Source organism: Netta rufina (genome assembly GCF_964035555.1).
Source record: "Netta rufina genome assembly, chromosome: 3".
Taxonomy (NCBI): Eukaryota; Metazoa; Chordata; class Aves; order Anseriformes; family Anatidae; genus Netta; species Netta rufina.
Window position 1 is genome coordinate 103,518,681 of NC_140125.1, and position 26,312 is coordinate 103,544,992.

Genomic DNA, 26,312 nt, shown 5'->3' on the forward strand with positions numbered 1-26,312 from the left:
GATCATTTACTTTTGTATGTAACAAGCTGAGCTTCTGCACTCTCTGTACTTCTAAACATGGTAGGGAAGATGTGTTAATATGATGGCTTATTGGGTAGCTAAAACTTATCATAGGTCTTGCAAATTTAGTCTGTAAGTGAAGTAAAAATTGTACTACAAAATAATCCCACATGTAATGTTCTGATAATTAAACCCCTTTGACAATTACATCATACATTATCAGGATTAGCCAGATCCATTACTCATCACTGGTGCCTTGGACTAAACAAAGCTGGTACGCTGGGGACTGTCAGCTGAGCAGATGCTCCTATGGAAGGAAGCAGCCAAGTACTGTTTATGTAATACAAACACCAGCATGCTGGAGAAAGATATTGCTTCAGCTTGCAGAATGTTCCTGGAGTTTAGAAACTAGAAAAGGGAGAGATCTAAAGACACTGTATTGACTATACCATTGAATACTATTGAATACCAATTTATTTGCATATTTATGCTGTACTTTTTTTTTTTTTTTTTTTTTTTTGTGTATGTAAAGCACACAGCTTTCCATTTCCTGTCTTTATAAGAATTACAGACAGTAATCCACAGAACAGAGAAGAAAAACTAAAAGTGTTTCCATTCTTTGAAAATATAAAATTACCATTATCATTATAATAAAGGAATACTATGCTAATTACAGGAGTTTATATTAAAAATATAGTGTATAGATATATTTTTACTGGATTATTATTATTATTTATTTTTTTTAAGTGGAGAGATATTTGGGAAATCTGGTAATACCAAAACAATATTATTTCACATTGCAATTTTATCATTCTGCAGAAAAGACTTCCAGAGGAGGAAGATTCCGAAGATGAACATTTATTTGCCCCCACTATTCTCACTACAAGTCCCTGGTCTGTGTAAAAGTTTGGGGAACAAAAGTCTATGTGCTAAAGAAAGTCATGCTTTCCGTAGTGTTTCACACAGGTGGAAATCTTCTGAACAGCTTTTTAGTTCTGTGAATGTGCTTGAGGTATAAACTCAGACGATCACCTGATGACCACAGACACAAATCCCAAAGGAGAACAACATGCAAATGATCTTTAATTTAGAAATTGGTCACACTGGGGAGTTGGATCACAGACTGATTTCAACTGCCTCAAGCAAGGTACATCATCTAAATTTGATATTTACACTTTTATAGTCACTGGAGAAAGCAAAACATCTTTGAAGGGCGATTCTTCCATTCAAAGGTAGATATCCTAAACATGTAGACATGTCACTTATTTGGATGTAGCTGTCTCACTTCATTGCCTATAGATACGTTTAGACTATAAACTTACAGACAAATAACTTCCCAAAAACTTTTCTTAGGTGAGGTGAATCCAGACTGCAAAATAATTGAAAGGTTGCAGAAAAGTAATACGGGAACACTAGGAACACTTCTGAACGATAGACTACAGATATAGTTAATGAGATTTCAGTCAAAACATGATGAAAAAGTAAATCTATAATTAAAGTTGGAGAAACTAGTGATTATTACTTGCAGCAGGACAAGCTGCAAGTTTATATGCTTGAAAAATGGTTATTTCTACATTATATGGAGACAAGGACAAGGAATGTCTATGGTAGACTCACAAGGAACATCCATTCATTGAACAATTTTGACTTTGAAACTCATTTTGTCATTTCAATCCCATTTGAAAGGACAAGGACACTGTGACATGAAGCAATTCTGGCACTTGTAGGAAACAGCTCTTAAATGTTAAAACAAACAAACAAACAAACAAACAAAAAACATTCTTTTGCAGAATTCGGAACAAATATTCAGAGTGAAAAGAAAAAACAACAACAATAAAAAGAGCAACCTTCCCTCTGAGAAGTTGTCTGCCTGGACTTCTCTGGCTCTCTGTGAAGAAACACATCACTGCCTCTGAGTGCTAGAGGCAGGCTGCAAACTGAGGGATGCCTGGGGAAGTAATGCACTCTTGCCTTGTTTCCTCAGCTTGTTTGTTTAGAAAATGCTTCCTCTGCATTTTCTAGCTTGATAGAAAGTAGGCTTTTTAAAAGGTAAATATAGTTCAAATAGAAGTTAGATTTCCTGGGGCTTCTTTCCTTTCAAGCATGCCTGCTGTGCAGTGCATTCACATGCAGCATGAGTTTGTAGTCTCATTAATTGATGCAAACTATGAATAAAGTTCTTAGCCTTTTATGGGGTTCAGAAAGAAATGCAGTTTAGAGCTTTTCTGGCCATTTGAGACAACCCCATGACAATGTGTGGCATGTGGACACTGGCACGATGCTCCTGGAGAGTGTCTCACTGTGCTCCACACCTCACTCCTGGCTGTGCTTATGAGACACAGTCAAGCCCAATTAAAAACATGACTGGGGGGTGTTGCCAGAAAGAGCAGGTTAGTGCCTGCAATTAAACCAGCTGCTAATTATCTGGTATGACTTTTTTTTTTTCTTTTGAATGGTTAATTTGTTCCACAGAATGCTGTCTGTGTGCACGTGTGAGTGCTTTGTACAGAGGAAACACTTTTTTTTTTCCTTTATCCTTTTCATATTTGACTCTCAGTTCTCAAACCATAACCTATACTTGCTTAATAGCACTTTCATAACTCAGATTTGCACCAGCATCATTCACAGGATTTTCATTGTCTTGCGCCAGGGTTGCTTTATTCTCCTGGTGCTCATCTGTCCAGGTCACTGTGGGCCTCGCAGTATCTAGCTGTATGCTAATCTTGAATCCTTCAGCAGACTCTGGACTGTTATGGATAATTTTCTTTTCATTGTTGTTCTTTAATTAAACAGAAAATGATAAATTGTTTATGTCTATTGTGCAGTCTACAAATATGCACTTCCTGGTTCATTGCCACTATTATGTGACATATGAAAAGAATGGAAAGGAGTAGATTAATGGAGCTGCATGCTGATCACGGTTTAGCTCGGAAATCTCAGATATCTGCAATCTGACAGCCATTCAGGCGCTGCTATCTGGCCTGATCAGATGTTGCTGAGCTGTGACTAAAGGCCAGTGGCTTACTTTTTTAACAGCACATTTTTCAGAATTATTCATTAAAGAGATTATTGACCATTGCTGTGCAAGATGTAATAAATGACAAAAGCACTTAATTCCACTAATGTGAAAAACATCATAAAATACAGGAAAATATCTTTTTTTTTTAAAAAAAAAAAAAAAAGAAAGAAAAGAAAAGCAAAACTGCCTTCTACAAAGCACATTAGGTATTAGTCAGTACTGTACAAAAAGGAAACATAAAACTGCTTTGTCTGATGTAGGCAGGTCTTGGGGAGAAGCAGCGATTGCAGGACATTTAGATCTCTTTGAAGGGGCTTTCCACCATCAGAGAGACTCTACCCTTTTGTTCTACTTGTGACTTTTTCCCTTCCACTCATATCAGACATGCTCCCAGCCTTTCTTCTGTGGGTAGATGAACTCCTGATGGTTAGTTTGTTCTTGCATGTGTTATTTTATCAAATGCCACGCACGTGAGTTCCCGCTACAAAGGTATTTACGTCAACACAAAGGGAGTGTAAAATGCTACTGCTTTGACTTGGTCCATGCTTCTTTCATCCTTGAGTAAATAGAGTAAGTGAACAAAGCTTAACAGTTACAAAATTAAGAATTTTAACAGGGATTATCCTATATTCCCAGTAATACATTTTTCTAATATAAAGCATTATCTAATAAAAGGCAGTGACCTGCCTTTTCTTATTCCTTTCCTTGTTTTGTAAAAGTATTTCCATCAGTAGCATACCTCTCTTTCTGTGCCTGCCAGTGACAAATCCAAGTAGCCCATTAACTGGGAAGGTCACTGTCTGTTCTCTACTGCCTCTAGTTTGGCACATTCTAAATGGCTTGCTTTGTTGACGGCACAGTGATTCTGTGACAAACCTCGGGTCATGTGCCTCAAGGTAAGTCCCTTCAAATGTCACAGTATTTTCTGTCAGAGGAGTTGGCATATTGTTTTCAGTAGAAGTAGACTCGTAACATATGTCCGATGATGTTTTGCTCTAGTAGCAAAACTTCCAGATCCGTATTTAAACTGAGGCAGACAAAACAAAGAGGAGGATTATGTGGGAGGGAATATGGGTTCAAATAGATCATTTGGAGCTCAAGGGACCATGACTGTTGGATAGGCTGTAGGATGTGGTTTCATTGTGCAACTTGAAGATATAACACGGCATATTTGATTTTATTTAGTGGTTGCCTAATGTACATTACATTACTAATGTAATGAAAGATGAAAATAAAATACAATTTAATTCTTTCCTCTCCTGTTCCAGAGCTTATCTATACACTTCCATGCTTCAGAGTAACTGTTTCTTATATTTAGAGTAACTTGTCTGAGGATTATATATCTGAGCCATGCTCTAGAGCTCGTAGAAAAATAAGTTATTATCTTGCTATCAGCAGACTCCATGACACTTTTCTTCCTTTAGACGATAGTTCCTTCGTATTGCTACTTTTGTTTTTAAAGTTCTTGTCTTTCCTCATGCTATGTGTGTCTGTACATGATGATGCTTTTTTTTTTTTTTTTTTTTTTCCCCTCGAAGAATGGTTTGTAATGTTATTATAAACTTTCCCCAGTGCAGCAGGTAAGTGACTGAATTTTTTGTGGTGAACAATGATTCCTATATATGTTTTAATCATACAATTCATTGCTGTCAGTTTGTTTTGTTTTTCTTTTCACTCTAGGCCACTGTTTTCTTGATTGCTTCAAGCTTCAGTTCCGAAGATCTACTGTACAGTCAACAAAAAGACAAAGTGAATTGGACACAAGGCAGTTCTAGCATATGACCTCAGAAGCAAGATTTTCTCCCAGGTATGGATAGCAGTAATGTTTCTTGGTGATTGGATCAGGATGTGGCATTGCCTGGACTCTCTGTAAATCAGGCTGCATTGACTAATTTGCTGAAAATGTTTCAATTTTAGAATAAAATATTGAACTTCAAGTACTGTGATCTCTTTCCCTACATGTGGGAAAACATATGGAAAACTTTGAAAAGCTGAATGATTTTTCATTTATGGCTTTCATGATAAGTATAGAGGAGATAGGTATTATGGGAAAAAATGTCCACATTAAAACAAACAAACAAGAATACAGTTATTTTTATAAATAACTGTTATAATGTTAACCCTATCAGTTATTTTTGCTTCACTTCCAAATGCTTGTATAAACATAAAAAAATAGGCAATCTCTTCCATTTGTAATTAGATATTTTAAATATTATTGTTGTGATTATGTATTTTATATACAACAACAGCAATGGCAGCATGTTTAGACTGCCTTTTCTTCCTCATGTTCAACTTCCTTAGGAAAATGTGCTCTTATTGAGTTGATTTTTTTTTTTTCTCCACTGATTATAGAAAAAAATTGGAAGCTGTCAGATAGATGAGAGTAGAAAATTTACCCACGAAAACAGCTTTGCTCAAAAGATTGTTTTAGTCCAAGCTCTTGCTCTTTCCTGTTCCTCTTACCCTGACTTCCTGTAGGATATTCCTGTCTCAGAGAGTTGCTTTAAAATAAATAAATAAGCACCATTGTAAGTCTTCATTTGAAGAACCAATAATGGAATACAAGAATATATGATATTTAACAAGATTCAGAAGTACGTTTCAGGTTATTTTGTTCCTGCATCCAACTTTTTTTTCATTTATAGGGACATTCAGATCACAAAAGTGTCACTGCACAGTGTTATGCACAATTGATTACCCTTATATGCTGTTTGTTGAAAGTTAATGCAGTTCATCTAACTGTAAGCATTGCTCAATGATGAAAGAATCACTACCGTACCCAAAAATCTGCCTCCTAATAACATAAATGGTCTCACTGTGTTCTTTTGCACTGAATTTTTGACTGCTTTAGAAGGGTTGTTATGACACACAATATTAATGGATAATTGAGGCACAGAGCTTGTATGACCTAAAGGTTCTAGTTCAAATGGTTTCATCCTTATGTGCTTTTTTATTTTTGTTTTAAGAAAATTGCTGTATAGTTAATGCAGGATTTACCTAACAGTGTCTTTTTGTGTATGGGGATGAGGTGTGTGCAGGGGTAGTGCCAGGAATATGGACTTCTCTTTATTGGCTTTTTAGCTAAGGATGTATTTTAACCCTTGTTTGGCCGAAGTGGATAACTTTACAGCAAGACTTGGCTGTTTCCTTGGATCTTATAATTAAAGACATAGGAATACACATATACTCAAAAATGACCTCTCCTGTTGTTGTTATCTAATATGAATATATTAAATATCAGCAACCTTTCTAGGTGCTTAAAAGCTGGAGTTATAAAGCGCAGACACACTGTAGACGGATGTGTAACAAAATTGCTCGTCCAGTATGAAGGTGAGTTTGAATTTTTTTTTTTTTTTTTTTTTGATTCCCATTATACTCCATTTTATTTAAGTTTATGTATTTTGCTTCTGGTGTTAGTATTTTTGTGGGAATATACTGAATTTTTTTCTTGTTCTATAAAATTGGTCTAAGAATAAAACAACCTTAAAAGTCTGCAGAGAAAGTATCATGCAAATGACCATCTTGTCTATAATTCTCACATTAAAAGTCTTATCACATTTGCTTTTCTGCAGAATATGAGTAAATTACACAATACATATTGTATGAAAGCTATCCATATTCTAAACACTTTTATGGAAAAATATTATTTAATTTAGTTATGATTAAGTAGACAGAAAAAAAAAATAGTAATATCATTGAAGCTGATATATAGATATGAATGTAGATAGCTTTGTCTGCATCTTCAAGAATTTTCAGAAAATGACAGTGGAAGGATTTATTCTTTTCTGAAAGCACAGATCTAGTGCTGATGCCTACATATACAAATTATTTAGTATAGGTGTGTTGTTACATTATAATGTCTGCAAGATTACCTGTAACTAGTTCATAAAGTCATAAATTATAACTGTTGAGGCAGATTCTGATCACCTTTATACTTGCTGACATATTAACAAGGATGACTAGATATAATTGAGGACAGAATCTGTCTAGTACTTTTCCTTTAAAAACAAACAAACAAACAAACAAACAAACAAACCCTTTCTTCTCAAACATTGTCATGAATTAAAGTAAGTTGAGTAATCTTATTAATGCCAGTTTGTATGCAATGTACCATATATAAGGATCATGGGGGACATGTAAAGGAAATGTAATATTAAAAAAATGGCAATTTCTCAATATGTGGCATGGTGTGCAGGTGAAGGGAGGGGCTTTTTTTTTGCAAATGCTTGTTTCAAAACTGTTTTAAAGCCGTTTCAGACACATATTAATTTATATGGCCACTCTCATTTGTAATAAAGAATCCCTGAATTAATTTCCCTTCTGTCAGAGAACAATCTTTCAAAAACTAGCCGAACAAGTCTAACTTCAACATCTGCTTGTTAATCTAATTATAAATTGATTTTATAAATTCAGAAGACTTCTTTTTAAATGTCTGCTCTACTTGGCAAAAGAAATATAATATGATACATATAATATGATCAAATAATGCGTTATCTTTCAGTTCTTTAAGTCAAATTGATCATCTTTTGGCTTTTACAGTAATACATTTCCTTTTTTTGTGTGTCCTCAAAGTCTTCCTGTGAGAATTTTGCAATCCATAATATCCCTGAAATGTGCTTATACGAAACAAGTTAACATTCCTTCAGAGGCTGCCCTGTTGCCAAATGCAGATGCAATCTGACTTCCCTGCTCCTGCTTCACCTTCCAAAATTATACACCCAAGACTCACCTTTTTGACCCTATCATTGCAATTGTCTCTACCATCTGCAATTCCTTTTCAAAGGCTGTATCTCTTACTAACCTGCAAGAGAACACCAGGAGACAATCTGGATCCTGCTCCTTGGATAACAAGATCGTGTGCTTAGATTTCACCTACATGGAGACAGGAATGTGACATATGGCTGGTGCACATCTATAGAGCATGCTTATGGGATGTCAGGATGTGGTACTTGCATCTGGGAATTCAAGAAACACTCCTGGAATTAGATCTAATCTAAGTAATTTCTTCCTGGGGATACCTCCTACATTATTTCAGTCCAAGTGTAACACCTGAACTGCTTACTACTGCTTAAACAAAATCAAGGTTCTGTCCTCTGCATTATTTATTTTTTGTTTTAGTTTGGATCATTTGTAAAATTTCTTAAGTGTAAACTTGTATCTAAAACCATATATATACTTAGCAGGTGGTAAATCTCAAAATGTAACAGAACCTAAGTAAAAAAATAATAATAATAAAAGCTTAGTAAAAACAAAACAAAAATAGTAAAACACTTAAGTAAAAACTTAATCCTTTCTTTGGTGTGCCATGTAGAGTTTATATTCCAATAATTTAATTAGAATGTCCTGTATTACCAAGCCTGATGCTGGCAGAAATATCAGTACTGGTGCATTTCTAAACTAAACTTATAGTCTTTTACACAAAAATGGAAAATCAGTTTGACAGTAGTTGCTTTTTGAGGCTCTTTTTGCCCGGCACTAATTGCTTTCCATATCTTTATTTATTAATCAAGTCCCATATCATTCATTAGATTATTTTTGCCTGCTTATGCCAGTCTGATAACCCTGTAATTATTTAGATTATGCTGCTTAAATAGTGGCAAACTTTTTCTTCTGCTGTTTTTTTGGAGATTTCCTGATGTCCTAAGATGTAGTGGAAATGAACAGTAACTGTCCAAGTAACTCCCTTCTGTGATGTTTTTTGAGAATTGTTTTACACAAGTTTTCCAGACCTGCTGATCGCATACATTTTTATTTTTTTTTTTAATGCTGTTCCACATTTATTTACTGATGACTGAAATAAAAATAACCATTCAAATAACAAGCTTTTCCAAGAGGCACAAGACTTTCAAAAGCCTTTCTAAGGACTTACCATTCATTATTAAAGAGAACTCTACCTGGTTTAAAAATGAACCAAAGACACTGCTTTTGTTTCTAAAAAGCCTCCTTCATTCTCTTGTTTTTAGCTCTGTTGACGATAGATTTTTACAAGGGGAATTTTGATTCCTTTACTGATTTCCTATTAAATCAGTTTTCTGATTTATTTTTATAAATAATACGGTAGTTTTATAGTAGAAAAGTAGTTTTCTTTCTCTTCTATTTTGTTAAATTGTAAAGCCATTGGCAACCCTCTCTAAATTAGTTTTTATCTAGTTAGTTAGTTGCCCTTTGTTGAGTATTTAATAATAATAATATATATATATATATTGTAATATATATATGTTAGGTAATTCCAGTCATCATTCATGCATTTCTTGTTACATTCTATCTTTTCTTATGATGTTGCCCATATCTATTTTAAGACTGTTTAATGTCTTTCATTTAGAGCGCCAAATGTAAGTATTACTGATAAAGACTTTAGTCTTTTAATGTAATTGTGGCAGGAACATTGTATTGCAGATACCATGCTCTTTAGTTTTGTGATCAGCTGTTATCTAAATCAGGGTAGCTAACATAGTGTTCTTTCAGGCCTAGGTTAAGAAATCATAAAAATTCTGTGTGGTGTGCACAAGCAATGGCTAAACGTAAGTCCAGCATGTGACCTCATGCTGAGTGTTCCTGGGATCTTATTCAGAACCTAGGCAGAACTCACACACTCTGGGCTAGCATGATTGCATAGCATTATAGCCATTTGAAGTGAGCCTGAGACATCCAATAGGAAGAACCTAGCCACCCATATAGCTTCATCTCTGATAGAAAAATGTATATTTAACTTAAAAATATGAAAACAAGAATAAAATAAAATAAAATAAAATAAAATAAAATAAAATAAAATAAAATAAAATAAAATAAAATAAAATAAAATAAAATAAAATAAAATAAAATAAAATAAAATAAAGGAAGTGGAAAGAAAATATCTTCCTGATAAGCATCTTTATTTTTTAGGATACACTTATCAAGCCAAGAAATTGCCATGCATTTGGCTAATAAACTATAAATGTAATGGAAACAAGTCTTTTCCAATTTTCAACACAGTGACCGTAGGCTCAGGGAACAGCACAGCCAACCCACAGTGCTCGTTGTTACACAGTGCAGTAGCTGCAGATCTCAGATTTGCAAATGATTGGTGACAAACATTTATAGTAATCCGTAGGCTACAATTTAAGAGTTGTTGGGATCACATCTTTAAACACAGTCTTGTCGTATGAATTTTAGGAATGTAAAGGTCACTGCAGTGGCACTGAGAATGCCATGGAGGAACTGGTACAGCACAGGATCAAAAAGTCACTTTAATCGAGCAAGTTATTTTCCTCTAAGGGAATAAATCCTGTCTTGTTACCTCGTAGGCTGACATGAGGTGATCAAATAGTATTTCCTTGTCTTAAATCTCTTAAATCCTTTTATTTATTTATTTACTTATTTTTATTTTTGGTCCAATGAACAGGGGCTTCATTCTGTTCAGCATCTTTTCTTCAATGATGAGGCAATTTCTTGAAAATTTGGCAAACCTTGAAGAAGCTGCACATTTTCTTTAGGTAATCTGCTGACAGAAGAAACACTGTTTTCTGGTACTGTTCTAGGGGATAGAGTAGTTTTGAACCAAAGTGTGACCACCTGCCATAAAAACAAACAAACAACAACAACAAAACCACAAGGAGACACTGCTTAGATTCAACTTTTCTTTTCTACAAAGTAACTTAACTCTGATGCATGTGGTGATTGATGGATAACAGACTCAATCTTTTTAACATCAAGTTACTCAATGGATCATCATATCTGCTGAGGGAAAGCAGGCTTGAAACAATCAGGAAGGAAGTGATTTTAAATGTATGGACAGTAGGTCTGTGGGGCTGATTTTCAAAAGAATTTTTTTAATTTTAAGAATTTGTAACTGCCTCCAAAAATGCAAATTGATTATACAGTGGACATAGTAGAAGTGTTCTTTTCCATATATTCCATCCCTGAGGAGTAATTCTGTGTGCCAAAAGGCAAACAAAGTCACATTTCCATTTATGTTCCTTTCAACATATCTGTGTGAGGGTACAGGACATGAATTCAGGTGTCTGTGGATGCATGTAGCACTTTTCAAAATGAGATTTTTTTAATATTTTTTTTTCCCCAGGCTTAAGACCGTAGCATCTCTACAGACAGTAGATTATATTTTATTCCACAATGTCATTTATTTCAAATGGATAGTCTGTGGTGTAAGACTTGACATCGTTCAGGGTAGTAGAGCTGAGCTGGATAGCAAGCCTATGTAGTACAGTGAAAATCAGTCTAGATTCATACTATTGAAAGTGGGATGTCAGTGGTGACCCTTCTGACCAGACTGTCTGCTTGCTCCAAGAGCATACCTCAGAGGGTATGAAGTTGTTCAAAGACAAGTCCTCAAGACTTTTTTTTTTCCCCACTCTCTTTTTTTTTAGATGTTGCTTAACTGGTGCCAGAAGATTCATAGCAGATATTGTTATTAAAGGGTTTTCTCATCTTTAAAAGAAAAAAAAAGAAAAAAAACAAAAACAATTGTTTGTGAAAATCATCATAATTTAAATTGGGCCTTCTGAACTGTCAAAAAAATAAAATGTAATTAATTCTAGTATTCTGCACCTACAACTAACATCTCAAGGAATACTAATTTTGGTGATCATTTTCCAAAAATAATCACTTTTTGTTTAACCATAGAAAATTTCAACATCCCTATGTAAGGGAAAATCTGTAGCATTCAAATGAGATTACTGAGTTCATTCTTCTGCTCAGTGCTGTTGTATGCATTGGAGATATGAGATATGCTTGTGCACAGACAAAACACGCTCACTTAAATGGACACATGCGTTTCTTTGTATCTATGTGTGCATACAGACATACATCTAGACCTCAGGAGTTATTGCAATGCTTCATAAATTTGCACTTTGAAAGTTCAGATTGAATAAAATTGTACTCACACAAGGCTAATGCTGAGGGATTAATACCTTTCCTGATTTTTGACAGGGAGAAGGAAAATCTATGGTCATAATAAGTCAAGCCATATATTTTACTGAAAGTGACATATGCAGAATGTTTTTTTAAAAATGAGGCTGCCATTCTTTTCTGATGAAGTTCCCCATATGTAACATTAAATTAATATTTTCTAGATTAGTGTGTATGGTATTGGCTTACAGTGGTTTGTGGCTGTTTACTTATACTGAAGTAAAATATGAAGCACAGAACTAGCTGTGATGTTACAATCACAGCAGCTAAAACAAACTCTGTTATCTGTTTGGGGCTGATAGAGAAAAACACTGGGGTTTTCACACCTAGAATCACCCCGGGGAGATTCTCTTGGGCCAATTAAACTGTGTTGGTGGCTATTCCTTCCATAACATGTCTGCTGCCAGCTACCACTGGTTGAGCTGGTAGCATTTAAAGAAAGCCTATCAGTGTGACTCCAGAAACTCAGGTACCTAATAGGAAAACTCTCTGTAATAAACAGAGAATTACAGAATGTGCATGTTGCTATTTCTGCATCCTTCTTAGAAGTTTTATGAAAAACATGGAACACTGGGAGAGACTACCAGGGCCTACAGGGCAAGGATTCATAACTGAAAAGGGTAGATTTAGATTGGATATAAGGAAGGAATCTTTCATGATGAGGGCATTAGAACACCAGAACAGGCTACTCAGAGAAGTTGTGAATGCCCCATCATTGGAAGTCTTCAGTCAGGTTGGATGAGGCTTTGGGCTACCTGAAATATATCCTTGCCCGTGGCAGGGGGTTGGACTAGATGATCTTTATAGGTCTTTTCCAATCCTAACCTTTTTATGATTCTATGATTAATTATTTGTTGTCAGAGCTCTTCCCTCAGAAAGACTTGCAGTACATATCATCTCTGAAAATCATGTAACCAATATTTTTTTTCCTTAATGTGGGTTTGCAGGTCTAATTTTAAGTATTCCTGTTTGTTTGGTAATTCCCATAGCATACCCTGTTCTTTGGCCTTCCATAAGGAAAGCATGTCTTCACCTCTCATAGCAATCCTTACTGGACATTAGTCCTCAATAGGATGGAGTGACCTGATCTCCAATGACTCCACAGAGCCACAGAAAACTAGTTATATCATCAAGACCAGATAAGTTATAAAGTATGCTCTGTATTTAACTTTATCAGCTACTTTATCACAATGCAGGGATTTACAACTTTTCTGCTATGTCATCTCCCTTGTGCAGAGAGCAGTGTCTCCAGGCTCTCTGTGTCTTGCAGGTTGGGGGTGGTATTTGCCTGAGGGATGAGTGACATCCTTGTTTCCTCTCTTTGTACAGGGCACAGATTCCTCTCCTACTTCTAAGACCAGGAGTTCAAATAACAGAGATAATCAGGAAAATATTTGATTTACCCCTGCACAGGAACTTGCTCTCACCTCTGTGAAAGCTCAAGGACTTCTTTCCTATCCTTGTTGAAGTGGGATGTACTCTTATTTTGAACACCTCTGATAAAAAGAAAGGAGAAGCTAATGGTCTTGCTGTCAGGATGCCATGTTGTTCCTCATCCTCCATGCTCCTTTAAGTGTGTAACTGAAATCTGTGACCTGATTGATCTTTACACAGATCAAGAGTGGCTTTCTTAATGCTCTTTCTCCCCTAAGCACTAGGGTGATAGTTCTCCTGTCTGGTCACTGTCCAAAGTGGTTTCACTTTTGGATATACAGTATTTTTCCTAAACATTACAGTTGTAGACCAAAGAGATTAAAGGGATACAATTCCATTTGTTATCTCAAAAAATGTTATCCTTTTAGCTAAAGAGCTACTGTGAAATTTGAAATGTTTTGTTGCAACATGTATCAGAACATTAAAAATAACTTTCACAAACATTTTATCTTTATGGGTTAAGAATAAATGTTAAGAAATAAAAAGAAATAACAGTTTAGTCCCAGAAAATTAGCAGTTTCATCATTTTAACTGCGATTAAGAAGATTTCTTTAAGCCCTTTCCAAATCTAAATTTCAAATGCATTTAAATCCCCCCTTAGTAATCCTTTCCTCAATACTTACAATAAGTTTTTAAACTGATAATCAAAAGAGTTTTGGAAACCTAATATAAATTGCTCAAAGGACAGAATGACAAAATTATCCACATAAATCATGCTAGAACTAAATGGTGTCTTCTTATTCAGAACAGGCTTCCTTGTATATTATCCTAAACTGAACTAACAAGCAATATCTTTATCTGACATAATTTATAGTGTTATGATCTTTGTCAGATCCACCATCCACTGCCTCCTTCCCATTTCTTTTAATTTATCATTTTAGTCTCCACATTGGCATCCTGTCTCACCAGTTCTGACTTCTTCCTGGCTGCATAAGCAATTCTCTTGCAGGTGATAACCTCTGCCTACAGATTAAGTTACTGCCCCTGCAGTAAGTGTGTCCTAATCAGACACCAAAGTTCAGCAGCTGCATTTAAGGTCAGACTGTGCACATCTGAAAGACATCAGAAAAGACAGCTGATTTATAGTCAAGTCCTCACATTGCTATTGAGGTATTTTATCCATATTAATAAACTACACAGGGCCAGGGAAAGCATGATTTGAACCTCACTGATGCCTACAATTTTACACGCTGCTTTTTTATTAGCTTGGTCACAAACAAGCTTTTGACTCAGTGGATCACATTTTCCTAGGTCATGGACAGACCTGAAATAAGGATACTACTCCAAGGAGGCAATATGGACAAGGTAAATCTTTTCTGGAGTGTGTAGAAAAAGATCATTTCCCTTACCACTTTTGCCTCGGGGTTTTTTCCTCCTTTATGTGGTAGGGTAGATGTAGTTTTCATCCTGTAAAGTGTAGTTTTCCCCCTCCATCCTACCCTGTCCAATAGAGATAACAGAAGAAGAAACAATTTTTTGCTAGGATGAACAGGAGGAGAAATAATTTGCTACCCAGGCTAGCAGAGCTCTCTGGAGCAGAGGCGTAGAGGTGTAGGAAATTTCAGTGAGGCCTCCTGCGATAAAGCACAAGATGCTGAGAGTGCATGAAGCTCATGTTAAAACTACCTGTCTTTCTGTTTTTTGTCTTTGTGTGTGTTTTTTCTCTCTCTATATATGTATTTGTATATATATATATATATTTGTATATATATATATATATATATACAAAGATTTTTTTTATTTTTTTTCCTCCAAATAAGCCCATTTGTTCATCATGAAAATACAGGAGTCATGTATTTAGGTATAAGCTAGGAAGTTTCTTAATTACTTATTATACCCATGTGACTTAAACTTTTTATTAATTGCACTATATCAGTTTTTAATTACATGTTGTTTTAAAAAGAATTTAACAAAAAATCCATACATTCCTTCTCCTGGGATTAGTGACTTTTATTTCCTTAAGCATGTCATAGAGGTGATTTATGAGAAAATTCAATGTTCGTTTTGTGTTTAATTTATGTATTTATTATTATTATTATTATTTCCTTTGCAATCCTGGTTTTGATAATCATTATTAAAATACTGTTCAGCTTAATGGCTTTGCAGTTAAAAATAATGATGCAGTGGAGAGAAAGAGTTTTATTGGAACTACAATAAAAAAAAAAAAAAAGATTATTGCCAAGTTTGGTGTTTTGCTAAAAGCTAGGTCTATGCTAGTAAATAAAATGGACCAGAGACTATTCTCTGTCCCTGAGCACAAACCCATGTTTATACAGCTAAACTCTCTTAACTCTCCAACCCAGGTAGCCACATCCAAACTGCCTATTGGAAGCAATCCTTAGAGCATGCTCTCCCTAAATTATCTCCAGAACTTCATGGGACACCATTAATTAGTTTATATCCAGAAGTCTGCCAAGAACTGTGCTGTGTGGATGCTTTTGTGTCCTTGCACAGACTATGTTGCTTAGTTGCTTAGGTCATGGACTTATTTTTACAGAAAACTGATCTTGCAGCACAGTTGGTGATCAAGAGTTGTGGTAACTGCTCATGGCATTTGTTCAAGTTCCAGCTTGCTACCAAGACTTTTAATTCATTTTAGAATAAGAAGTGATGAATTCAAATACAGATATTCAAAATATTTCCTGGGTTTAAAGTATCTCTTTGAAGAAAGTAGAGAATTCATGTCCTGAAGCTGAAAGATTAGTTGCCTTCAAAAGATTGCTAACAACAATGAGAAATTAAAACCCGCAGAACTCTTGAAATACCTTTATTTTAATATTCTAAACACTCTTAAAGGACTCTGAAATTGAAGTCGGGCTTCTAAATGCAGCTCACCTTTCATTATGCTTTAAATTTTAAACAAGAAGAGATGCAATAAAAGAGGCAAATGAATCTGCATGGAGCTCATGCTGAGATGAGTCTGCTGAGAGCTAGCTAAGGTGTTTCTGCTCTGTGGTGAACTATGCAGTGCAGATGCACCCTGTGGAAGACACAAATCATTCCTTCCTCACCCATCACTTCAAGAAAGAAGCAACTTTCTCATTGGTAATAACCAGCAGTCACGTTGTCTTACAAGGCTGAGTCATGGAACACTGAAGTGTCAAGGGATGAAGGTGAGACAAAGCCCTATTTCCTCATGCTACTGAGGTGAGCAGGGTGACAGGCACTGAGAGGTGCAATGCACATCCCATTCAAGAGAGCAAGGCAGCTTCAAGGGCAGTTTCCATTGTATTCAATTCAGGAAAGTGCTTAGCACATGCTAAGTGTTCAACATATTTGCATCTTATGGTATGAATCAGATACTCAGGGATTTCCTGAACAAGGCATTGTGCAAGAAGTAAGAAAAGGTCTCCTGAGAAGAAAATATGAAGGCACTAGGGTAATAGAGGTGAGATGATTATGCCAGATGATTTATTTTAAAACATTGAGCTACAAATGTGAACAAGAGTGAAATGGAAAAACAATTCAAGACAGTGGAGGAGGAAAGCAGCCAAAACATTTGTCTGAAAATGTAGCTTCCTTGGTATTCATAGCCTAGAATGTTTTGTGTTTGCAGCTTTATCTGAATTTTGTTTGACTTGAACATGGTTTTGCTTTTGCAGTCAAAAGCAGCCACGACCTAATGGATATAGTACATTTGTAACTGTCTTCTCTAGAAGAAAATATATGGCAGTTTATTTTATTTTTAGAAATAAGAAGGGACAAATTGGTCTGTATCTACAGTAATTCTGATGGACTGAGTACCTGGTCTTTTATTTTTATGTATTTATTTATTTATTTACTTTCCCAGAAAAAAATAAAGCTGATGTCTTATGAGATGGGTGAAAAGGGGGAGTGTGGACATTGCTGGTCAGGACCTTTTCTATTTAAAATGGCTGGAATTCTAGTCATATGGTTTTCAGAGAGCTGCTCCAGTAGAAAATGTTCAAAGCCATTCAACAGCTTTTGACATAGTGAGTGCTTAGTGGTTTTGGAAAGAATGACAGCCAAAAAGCTGGCAGTTAGCAATGGCTGTTAGCTCAAAATCCATGACACAGACCACTTTGATGTCTCTTAAAGCTATTGCTAGGACAGGTAGAGCAGTTCCAGCTTCCCCAGTGCTGGAGAAGTCATTACCCACATCAATTCTTCATAGGTAGACAAAGATAAATTCTTCTCTGAGGAGCACAACAAAAAGACCTTAGTCTTTGGTCACACATTGAAATTAGTGAAATTCCAACTGTATATGTATGAAAAGGGAACAGAATGATCAGAGAGGCAGTCCAGTCTCTGCCCTTTTAGACTTTTAAAACTTGACAGGTCAGTGCTCTCTTCATCTAACTTTGAAGTTGTCTGGTTTCAAGCAAGAGTTTGAACTTCCAGAGATTCCCCAAAACCTAAATTATATCATGATTTTAATGTATTATAGAAGCTTATCAAAAGGAAATTAAATAATTAAGTTGAAAGAAAGTATAATTTTCAAGTCCAATTTCTTTAAGGTAAATTCTATCTGTACTTCATTTAAAACCAAAAAATCCATGTCATGATATTTAATAATTCTACGTCTCCATAATTTCTATAAATTATCCAGATATAAAGATAACTCTATGTAATGATCTTTAATTAGCATTTTACTGGCTCCAAAATCTATTTGATATTGTCCTTGGGAAGACACAAACCAATGCTGTGTTTTAAATTGCCTGTGTTAAAAGGTAAATTACACCCAAAATGTTGAAAAATTGTCCTGAACCATACAGAGATCCAGTAGTTTTGATACCACACACTATGAATTTCTTTTTCAGCTTGAAGCCCTGAGCTTCAGGTTTCAGCAGACTCCAAATTCAAAGGAAGATTAAGGAAAATTACAGTGTTTTCTCTGCTTCTTAGTCAAAGCCATTAATGCCACAGAGGTTTTCAGGGCTAGGCTGGTATAACAGCAGCTACACTGAAAAAAATAATAATAATAATAATTATGAAATCAATGAAAATGGTAAAGAGGGAGAACATGAAAGGAAAGGCTTCTGCTTCAACAAATTTGCAATATGAATGTTAAGATGAAAGAGAACCACATGCACAGGCAGAAAGCAGACTGAGCGGGTATCATAGTGAGGTATTTCTGAACAGTTTCATAAGCAATTGAACTTGATTTAAATGGGCTCCCGTCTTCCTGCATACAGAATGTTGGATCTGAAGCTTAAAGTTGGCCCTGAAAGACCAGGTGAAATTTCTCAAAGTGAAAAATGAGCATGAAAGCACAGTGACTAGTGCAGGGACTGATTTACCAGGTAAATGAGGGGAGCTTACAGATCCCTGGCTGTCATTAGCACTGTGAGAGTGGTGGCCCCATGCTGTGCTGTGCCATGACCAAGGATTTCCAGGCAGGTAACAGCTTCTGGTTCATTTTTGTGAAAGAATCCAGTCCTTAATCACAACGGTACTTCTTGGTACTTTCTGTGGTCAGAGAATAATCTCTTCTGGTGCCTCGTTAACATGTAATCTCTTTCTGAAATGTAAATACATGTAAGTGAAGGTGCATAAAAAAGATACAGGAATACTGCATACCGAGGACTGTCTGCAATAAAAATTTAGGTGTTTTAGATGAACTAGGTAAGTACACATATATTGCCTTTTGTCACCCTGCAGTCATTATTTGTAACAATTTAAAATGCAGTACTAGACATGTATTAGAACAATTTTGTTTATAACATTATTAAACCACCAATTAACTCATGCTAAAAATCCAGCCCTCATTAATGTTTAACAGGGATTTTCTATACTCACTGTTACATTTAAAAGAGGACAAATATATTTCTTCTTGCTACCATCTCTTCAGAGCAAGGTCAGCTTTCTGTAAGGTTCATAGCAAGCCAGCATGGAAAGACATGTCATCCATCATTTAGGTGTGTTTCCTCATTAGCTACATGGGTATTGCTGTTGTTGGCTTTATAGCTGTCCTTGAAAATTTCACCTGCTCTGTCCTGTTCTGCCCTCATGAATTTCTTTCTCATTTGAGTCCTCATTGAAATGAGAAATGTTTACACTGCAAGAGCATTTTACCATTTTACCTTTAAACATAATCTTTAAGCTCAGCAGATGCCATCACTTTGAAGCAAGTGTATTCACAAAAACAACACTGTTTGTTCAAATACTTTGTGTCTAGGTTCTGGATTGGCACCATTTTCAGTGAGCCCTCTGGGCTCGTCTAGGTCAAGCTGTTTCAGAAAGCTTTCTTCATCTTCAGTTGCTTAAATGTGAACTGAAGAAAAAAAAAAAAAAAGAAAAAGTGTGATAAAATCAGAGATGTTTTTTTGTTTGTTTTTGTATTTGAAAACATGTTTATTATTATTTATTTATTTATTTGAGACTTTCTTTCACTTTATTTCACTTTATTGGATTTTTTAAAATCCAATACCTCATTCTCATATTCAAGGCAAATATTTCAGTTCAGGTCAAGCAAAACAATGTTTTTAAAGTATTTGATTCATATAAAATATTTTCAATTATCATATTTAAAATTTAATTTTCTTAGTATTATTTTTATTTCTATTTTCTGTAACTGAAAAAATAAGCTGGTAGCACAGCTTTAATCTTAACAGGATCTTTAGTAATGAGGGCAGCTGCTCACTAGAAAAATGTCTTTCATTTATTCACTCATTTCATCTTGGACACCTAATTTGATTGACAAATGTGTCTATTCAGGTTTTTCATTTGTGCTGACATCCTAGGGCTTGCAAAACTTCATTGAGTTACTTGAGAAAATCAGACTCTGTTGCCACAAATCAACAGATGCAAACTTATGAATGTTGTTTACACCAAGCGCTGTGGAAACAATCTTAACAGAATAATTATGTGAGAAGTCATGATGGGTCTTTTTAATAGGGAGCAAGCAGCTAAGTCAGGGATGGTTTGTGGTGGGTCGGTGGGATGTGACTGTCCAAAACCAGCGACGGAGCTTGAAAATTCTGTTGCAATGTCTCTGAGTCTCAGACTTGATATGTCATTTCATTTACTTACTGAGTGAGCTTTAACTCTCAGGATATGTTTATAATACCTGCTAGTACTGGGCAACAGGGGTGGATCTGGAAAAGCTGATGATGAGGACCTAACATTGACACTATATTTTTGGGAGATGTAATATCAGTCTGCTTTATTTATTTCTGCTGCAGTTTGATCCTGTCAAATGTCCACTAGTGGCTGCATTGCACTAGACAAATTCCTGGCAGACATCCTCCACCTTGGCTTTAACCAAGAGGAATCCAGGATGTGTACTCCGACTGGGCCCTGCAATGAGAGCTGAAGAGATGGGGCTGAAGAAGAAGGGCTGAAGTAGGCCACTCACCTTTGTTCCAATACACTAATGTAGATGCACCCTCAGCCAGGAAGACTCTTTATGTTGTATATTCGTGATGTTTTCACATTCAAGTCACAGGAGTGTTCAAGATCTGCAGACCCGCCAACTTTGGCTCTGATCTTAACAGATTCCCTGTGTCCACTGCACCATTTTAAAGGTATTCAGTCCACTTACTTTCAGCATCTAATTTAAGAACTAAGGTTCTCTTTCAAGAAAATGAAGGAAGTTAATTGCATCCTGGATGTAAATCAGGATACCTAAGAAGACAAGGGTTAAGCTATTAGTGTAAGGGTAGTTGGATGTGTCCCTTTGGAAGTATGCTCTCTCTTTGTTTACTTGTGCATAAATTAGTACTTCAGAGCAGCCACATTAGATACCCAGCATTACTCAGCCCTCCACCCCTGACCCCTGGCAATAGTTCTGATGATGTCCAAAATCTGTGGAATGCTAATCCATGAAGAGGAAGAGCATAAGGTGATACATTAACTTTGTGTAACTAAATGTAAAACTCTAGCCATAAGTTCTATTTCCTCCAGGATTTCTTCCTCCAACATAAGTTCATGGCATCAATCATGCCTTTTTCCTTACCCAAGGTCTTCTTTGGGGCCCCTCTACTCCCTACAGGATTGTATTTCAAAAGCCATCTGCTGAGAGTCAAGGAAAACTTTTTCTGCTTCCTCTGTCCTAGCCTTCCCCTTGCAGGATAACACAGCCACGGGTCACAGCTGAAAAATCCTGCAAAAACCTTCCTGTTTTCTGCTGCTCTTCAGCTGACTCAAACTGTTGCTGACTTTTATGACTCTGGCTTCTTCATTCTGGTACTTGACTATGCATTCTCTAGCATTGGCCCTATTCTAAAACACAGATAGGCAACTATACGAGTGGCAAAAGTGATACTGTTTTTGACTTTTGCATAGTATTTTTTATTCATAGAAGTCATATTCTCTCAGCTTGAAAAGTTGAAAGAGTGAGTTTGACAGAAAATTTACAGTATCCTTATGGAAAATACAGAACTAGTAGTAAAGGAGCTAGTACTGAACAGTGGAACTAAGAGAACTTCTCTTGGTTTTGATTACATTTTTTTTGTCTTGTTTTTGTTTTTTCCATGCCTGAACTAGAAATGATCCATATCTCCTGCTCATTTCTCCCCTACTATTTCTGCTTCCCTTGTTTTTCATGGGAAGTCTCTCATCTGCTCACCAGACAAACCTAACAGCAGGAAATTTCTATCCACACCACAGTGGGAGTACTTAGACAAAGTCTATGAGCTTGAAAGACTTAGCCATTGTGAATGATGTTATCAGTGATAGGGAATGCCAGAGCTGATAAAAGCATTTAAACTAGAAGAGAGGATGAAAGTGTGGGAGTCTGTGTTTATAAGGCAGCATTAGTTTTCTTAGGAAGTAGATGATGGGGGTGGGGAAGAAAAAAAAAAGAAAAAAAAAAAAAAAAGAAAAAGAGAGACTTTAACCAGAGCACCAGAGCTGTTGCCACACCTTGCAGAGGATAAGATTGAATGCTTTGTCTGGACTTGTCAAGATCTCACATATAAAATGCTACATACATGTATATGGCTGTCTGGAGGAAAAGATCCTGACAAATTCTGAAGTTTTTTTTTTTGTTGATTCTTGGGAGGAATGAGAAAAATTCATTGTTATGAGCAGCTGAGAATTTCCTGTACTATATGGCCATGGTTCAGCAAAGCATGGAAACAAATTTTAAATACAGCCATGGAAGGAGTGAATATTCTACTGTGAAGCTAGAAGGCAAGCATTTGTCTAATTGCTTGCTTGACTTATGTCCAGTGTTTTCCATTTCTTACAAGATCAAAACAAAGATGAATGAAGAAAGCAAAAGATAGTCTTCAAATTCACTAATTTCAATGCCAAGCATGTGTATATTTTATGTAAACAATAGAAAAAGAATTGCCATTAAGCTGAGCAGTTTATACGGGGCCCATTAGGTGTCTTTTCCTCATTCAGCTTTCTATCAAAGAAATTTAATTTTAAATCATAATGTTTAAGTAATTACTTATTCTAATTACTTTAGGCAATGAAATATATTTATACCTTTTTAACAGCAATTTCTTAATTAGCATATTTTCATCAATCAAAAAAATGAATAATTTAGAAGCACAGTAACAGATGAATTATTGTAAGAGAGGTTTTGTCTGTGAGGAACAGTTTACCCATTTTTCCCATATAAAGTAGTGGGCACAAGCCCAAGAGCTATGCTGTCTGCACTATGGAAACCAAAGGGCTGTAATATCCTTTAGTTTGTTCCTTTGCTTGGATTTGCTAATACAATAGTTTCTGCTGCTCCCAGATTCACCTAGCTATGACTGATCAAGGCCTGGTGCAAGTTAGAACAGCTTCAAGGCAGCTCTAAATTATAAATGGCATATAGTTCCAAAAGAAACCTGTTCCACTGGGGAACAGCTTATATGCAAGAAGCCTATGCTCTGTAAATGAGCCTATGGATGATGGCTTCCCATTTTAACTGAGCATGCTGGAAAATCTTGATCAATTCAGAGCTAGGCCAGGCAGCAAAATCCAGACTTGATTATGAATATCACACTCTTGAAGGTGGGTTTTTGTTGCACTAACCCTTATGGAAATATGCAGTAACTTACATTATGAAGCCTAAAGTGTTTACAATCCTGATGAATGTTCATCCATTTCTCCATGGAATTTTGTATTGGGTTTTGTGGACAAAAAGTCAAAGCAGAGACAACCAGATTCCTTGTTTAGCATACATTTGTGTTGTAATCTGCAGGACTTTTTGGGCTTCAGTGCATGATAAAGAGAAGATGTTTTAAGCCTACTTTTGGTTTCTGAAGTCAGTAGAGATTTTGCTCTGTTTTTCATAAACTTGCTTGTGACAATTTTGGCCATTTAAGGGAAAAACTACAATAGATGGTAAACTAGCTGCATACACAGCTCTTCCTCCTACTGTGAGAGTTTCTTAGTGAAACAGAGAAGGAGGGGGTTCACAAACAGAACACCTCTGGGTGCTGGCATGCTGTGTTATGGAGCATGATGCACACAGTTTTCTGCAGATTAGTTACCTGCTTTACCTACCTATTTATGATACATTGGTGCTGAGCACCATGCTGGAGTTAATTTGAGGATTTCCATCCTAAGCTCTCCTGCATAACATAAACCTGTTCTTGGAGTCTAATACAATAGTTAAGCACTGTTTAGATCAAAAGAATGACAGGATTTGACCTCATAAATACACACTCTCTGCTGTGCAGAACACATTATTCTCAAGTCTGTTATCTCTACATCTTAGCTGTAAATCGTGCTCCATTTCAAGCAAATGGATACTACACGTGCTTGACATGATAGTTCCATAGCAGAGAATGAGACAGCTAGGCACACACAGCAGGATCTATTAGATCTGATGCCAGGCAGAAATCAATCCAGATTTATGCCATCTGAGAATCCAGTCTATAAAACCTTATGAAATAAGAAATAAAGAGAATTGAAAACACAGAAGATCCAGATTCTGATCTCAGTTATGCTATTGATATTCTTGCACAACATCATTAATCTTGACTTCTCTGTTATACAGTTTTATGCTCATACAGCTGTTTTATTTTAAATAATAAGACCATGTCATTGACAGTTTCTCCGGATTTACCCATGTATTTTTGGAATTGACAGTAAAATGAAATAAATGTTCATCTAGTTTTATAAGGATAAGAACTGAGATACTTTGATTTAAGAGTGAATCTTAAAGGCTATAATTTTATTTTTTTTTCCAAACTAGACTCAAAATAGAGTCTTTTGTATGCTGACATTGTCACCCAGTCATTTCAGCTGCCTGATCATGCAAGAGAAACATTGCTTCGTTAGAAGATCAACAAGACTCTTTAGTATGGGATGTTGTGTATTGGAAAATAAATGTTGTAGTTGATAAAGCTTTATCACCTCCAGGAATGGCATTAAATACATTTACAAAGTTTCTTGATTCCTGCAGTTACATCCAAGGTGATAAAAATGTTTTCACTGAGTCATTTAACTCAGAGAGCTTTCTTTCTCGGTATGGAGACATCCTCTGAAGGAAGCTTTCTTTGTGTCATATAATCAACTAGCAGGTACAAAGTATTATAAGGCAAAGGTGGATCTCACACATTCAATGCACAATGAACTCTTGATGTACAAAAGCAGATACATGGGTCAAAACACAATATGTTTCTTCCAACTGTAGCTTGGGGCATGCTAAGAGAGGAAATGGATTATCATTTTTTTAATGGAAAAGTAGCTTCCATAGAAAGAGAGAAAATGCAAGAATCTTACCCTCCCCAACACCAGTGAAATACATAGAAAACAAAGTTGGATGAGGTCCAGAAATTTCCAAAGCCAAAAGTTTAATGATCTCTAGTGAAGAGCTTGGGCTGTCTCCATCATAGGAAAAAAAAAGTAATTTACATAACAGAAGTACAATGCAGATTTGGCAGAGTTCTCCAAAATCACATCTGTTCACCATGTATTATGTTTGGTGACAGAAAGAACAAACTGTAAAACAGTGTATGATGGAGCAGTGAAAGCAAGGCAAGTGGATTGACTATGGTTGCAACTGTAATTAGCAGAACTAGCTTGTTGATTGTCATCACATTCTCCTATAACTCAAATGGATCTATAGTGGTTATCATTAAAAAGATCTTCATGCATCAACTAACACTACTACTACATTTTTGTTGTTGTTGTTGTCGTTCTTGTTGGTGGTGGTTTTTTTTGTTTGTTTGTTTTGTTTTTATGATTAAAACTAAGGTTATTGTCATGAGTATATCATAATGAATGCTAACTATTATTCTACCTATTAGAACTTACTACCTTTAGAATGTTTATTTTTTAGAATTACAGTCAAACTGTAATTGTCAAACTATTGTCAAACTATTTGATGGAAGTATTTTTTTTAGTAACTTGTGGATCCAAAGAAAAATTCTTATTTATCTTTGCATTATCCAGTGTAGTGCAACATCTACAGCAGATTATCAATATGGGTGAGATTCAACTCCAACAGAGTTTCTCACAGAACTTTCTGATTGTTCTAATCTTGCACATTTGTATAATCCGAAATTAGAAAATAAGGAAATGGTGTGTGTGTTTGGGAGAGTCGGGGGGGGAGGACTTTTAAGAACTTTGAAAAAAAATATGAATTATTAAATGACATTTATCTATTTTTTGTTCTTTTATTTCTACTTGAATTTACAATTTGGGTGCTTACCTGCAGGCTGGTTCTAGTGGATATATCCCTATAAAATGTGTAACTTCTCCTTTTAAAGTACAGTGGTAAAGCACTCTTGGCATTTCTGGCTACATTTTAAGGGTGTATCCAGCTGAGAGCCAGGACCATTGAGATAACTGTAAGATAGAGCTCTGCACTATAACACTATAATTCTATATTGAATGAAAATATTTTTTCCAGATGCTTATAATACATTTCGAAATGTGAAAACAACTACTTACATTAACTTAAACATGTATCCACAGTCCCCTGTCCTCTGCATGGTACATACATGTCATCGTCAGATTATGGTTAGAGTTCATCAACTGCAGAATCAAATAGGAGTGAGGCTTAACCATTAAATTAGAGTTTACCACAACTCCAGTGGAA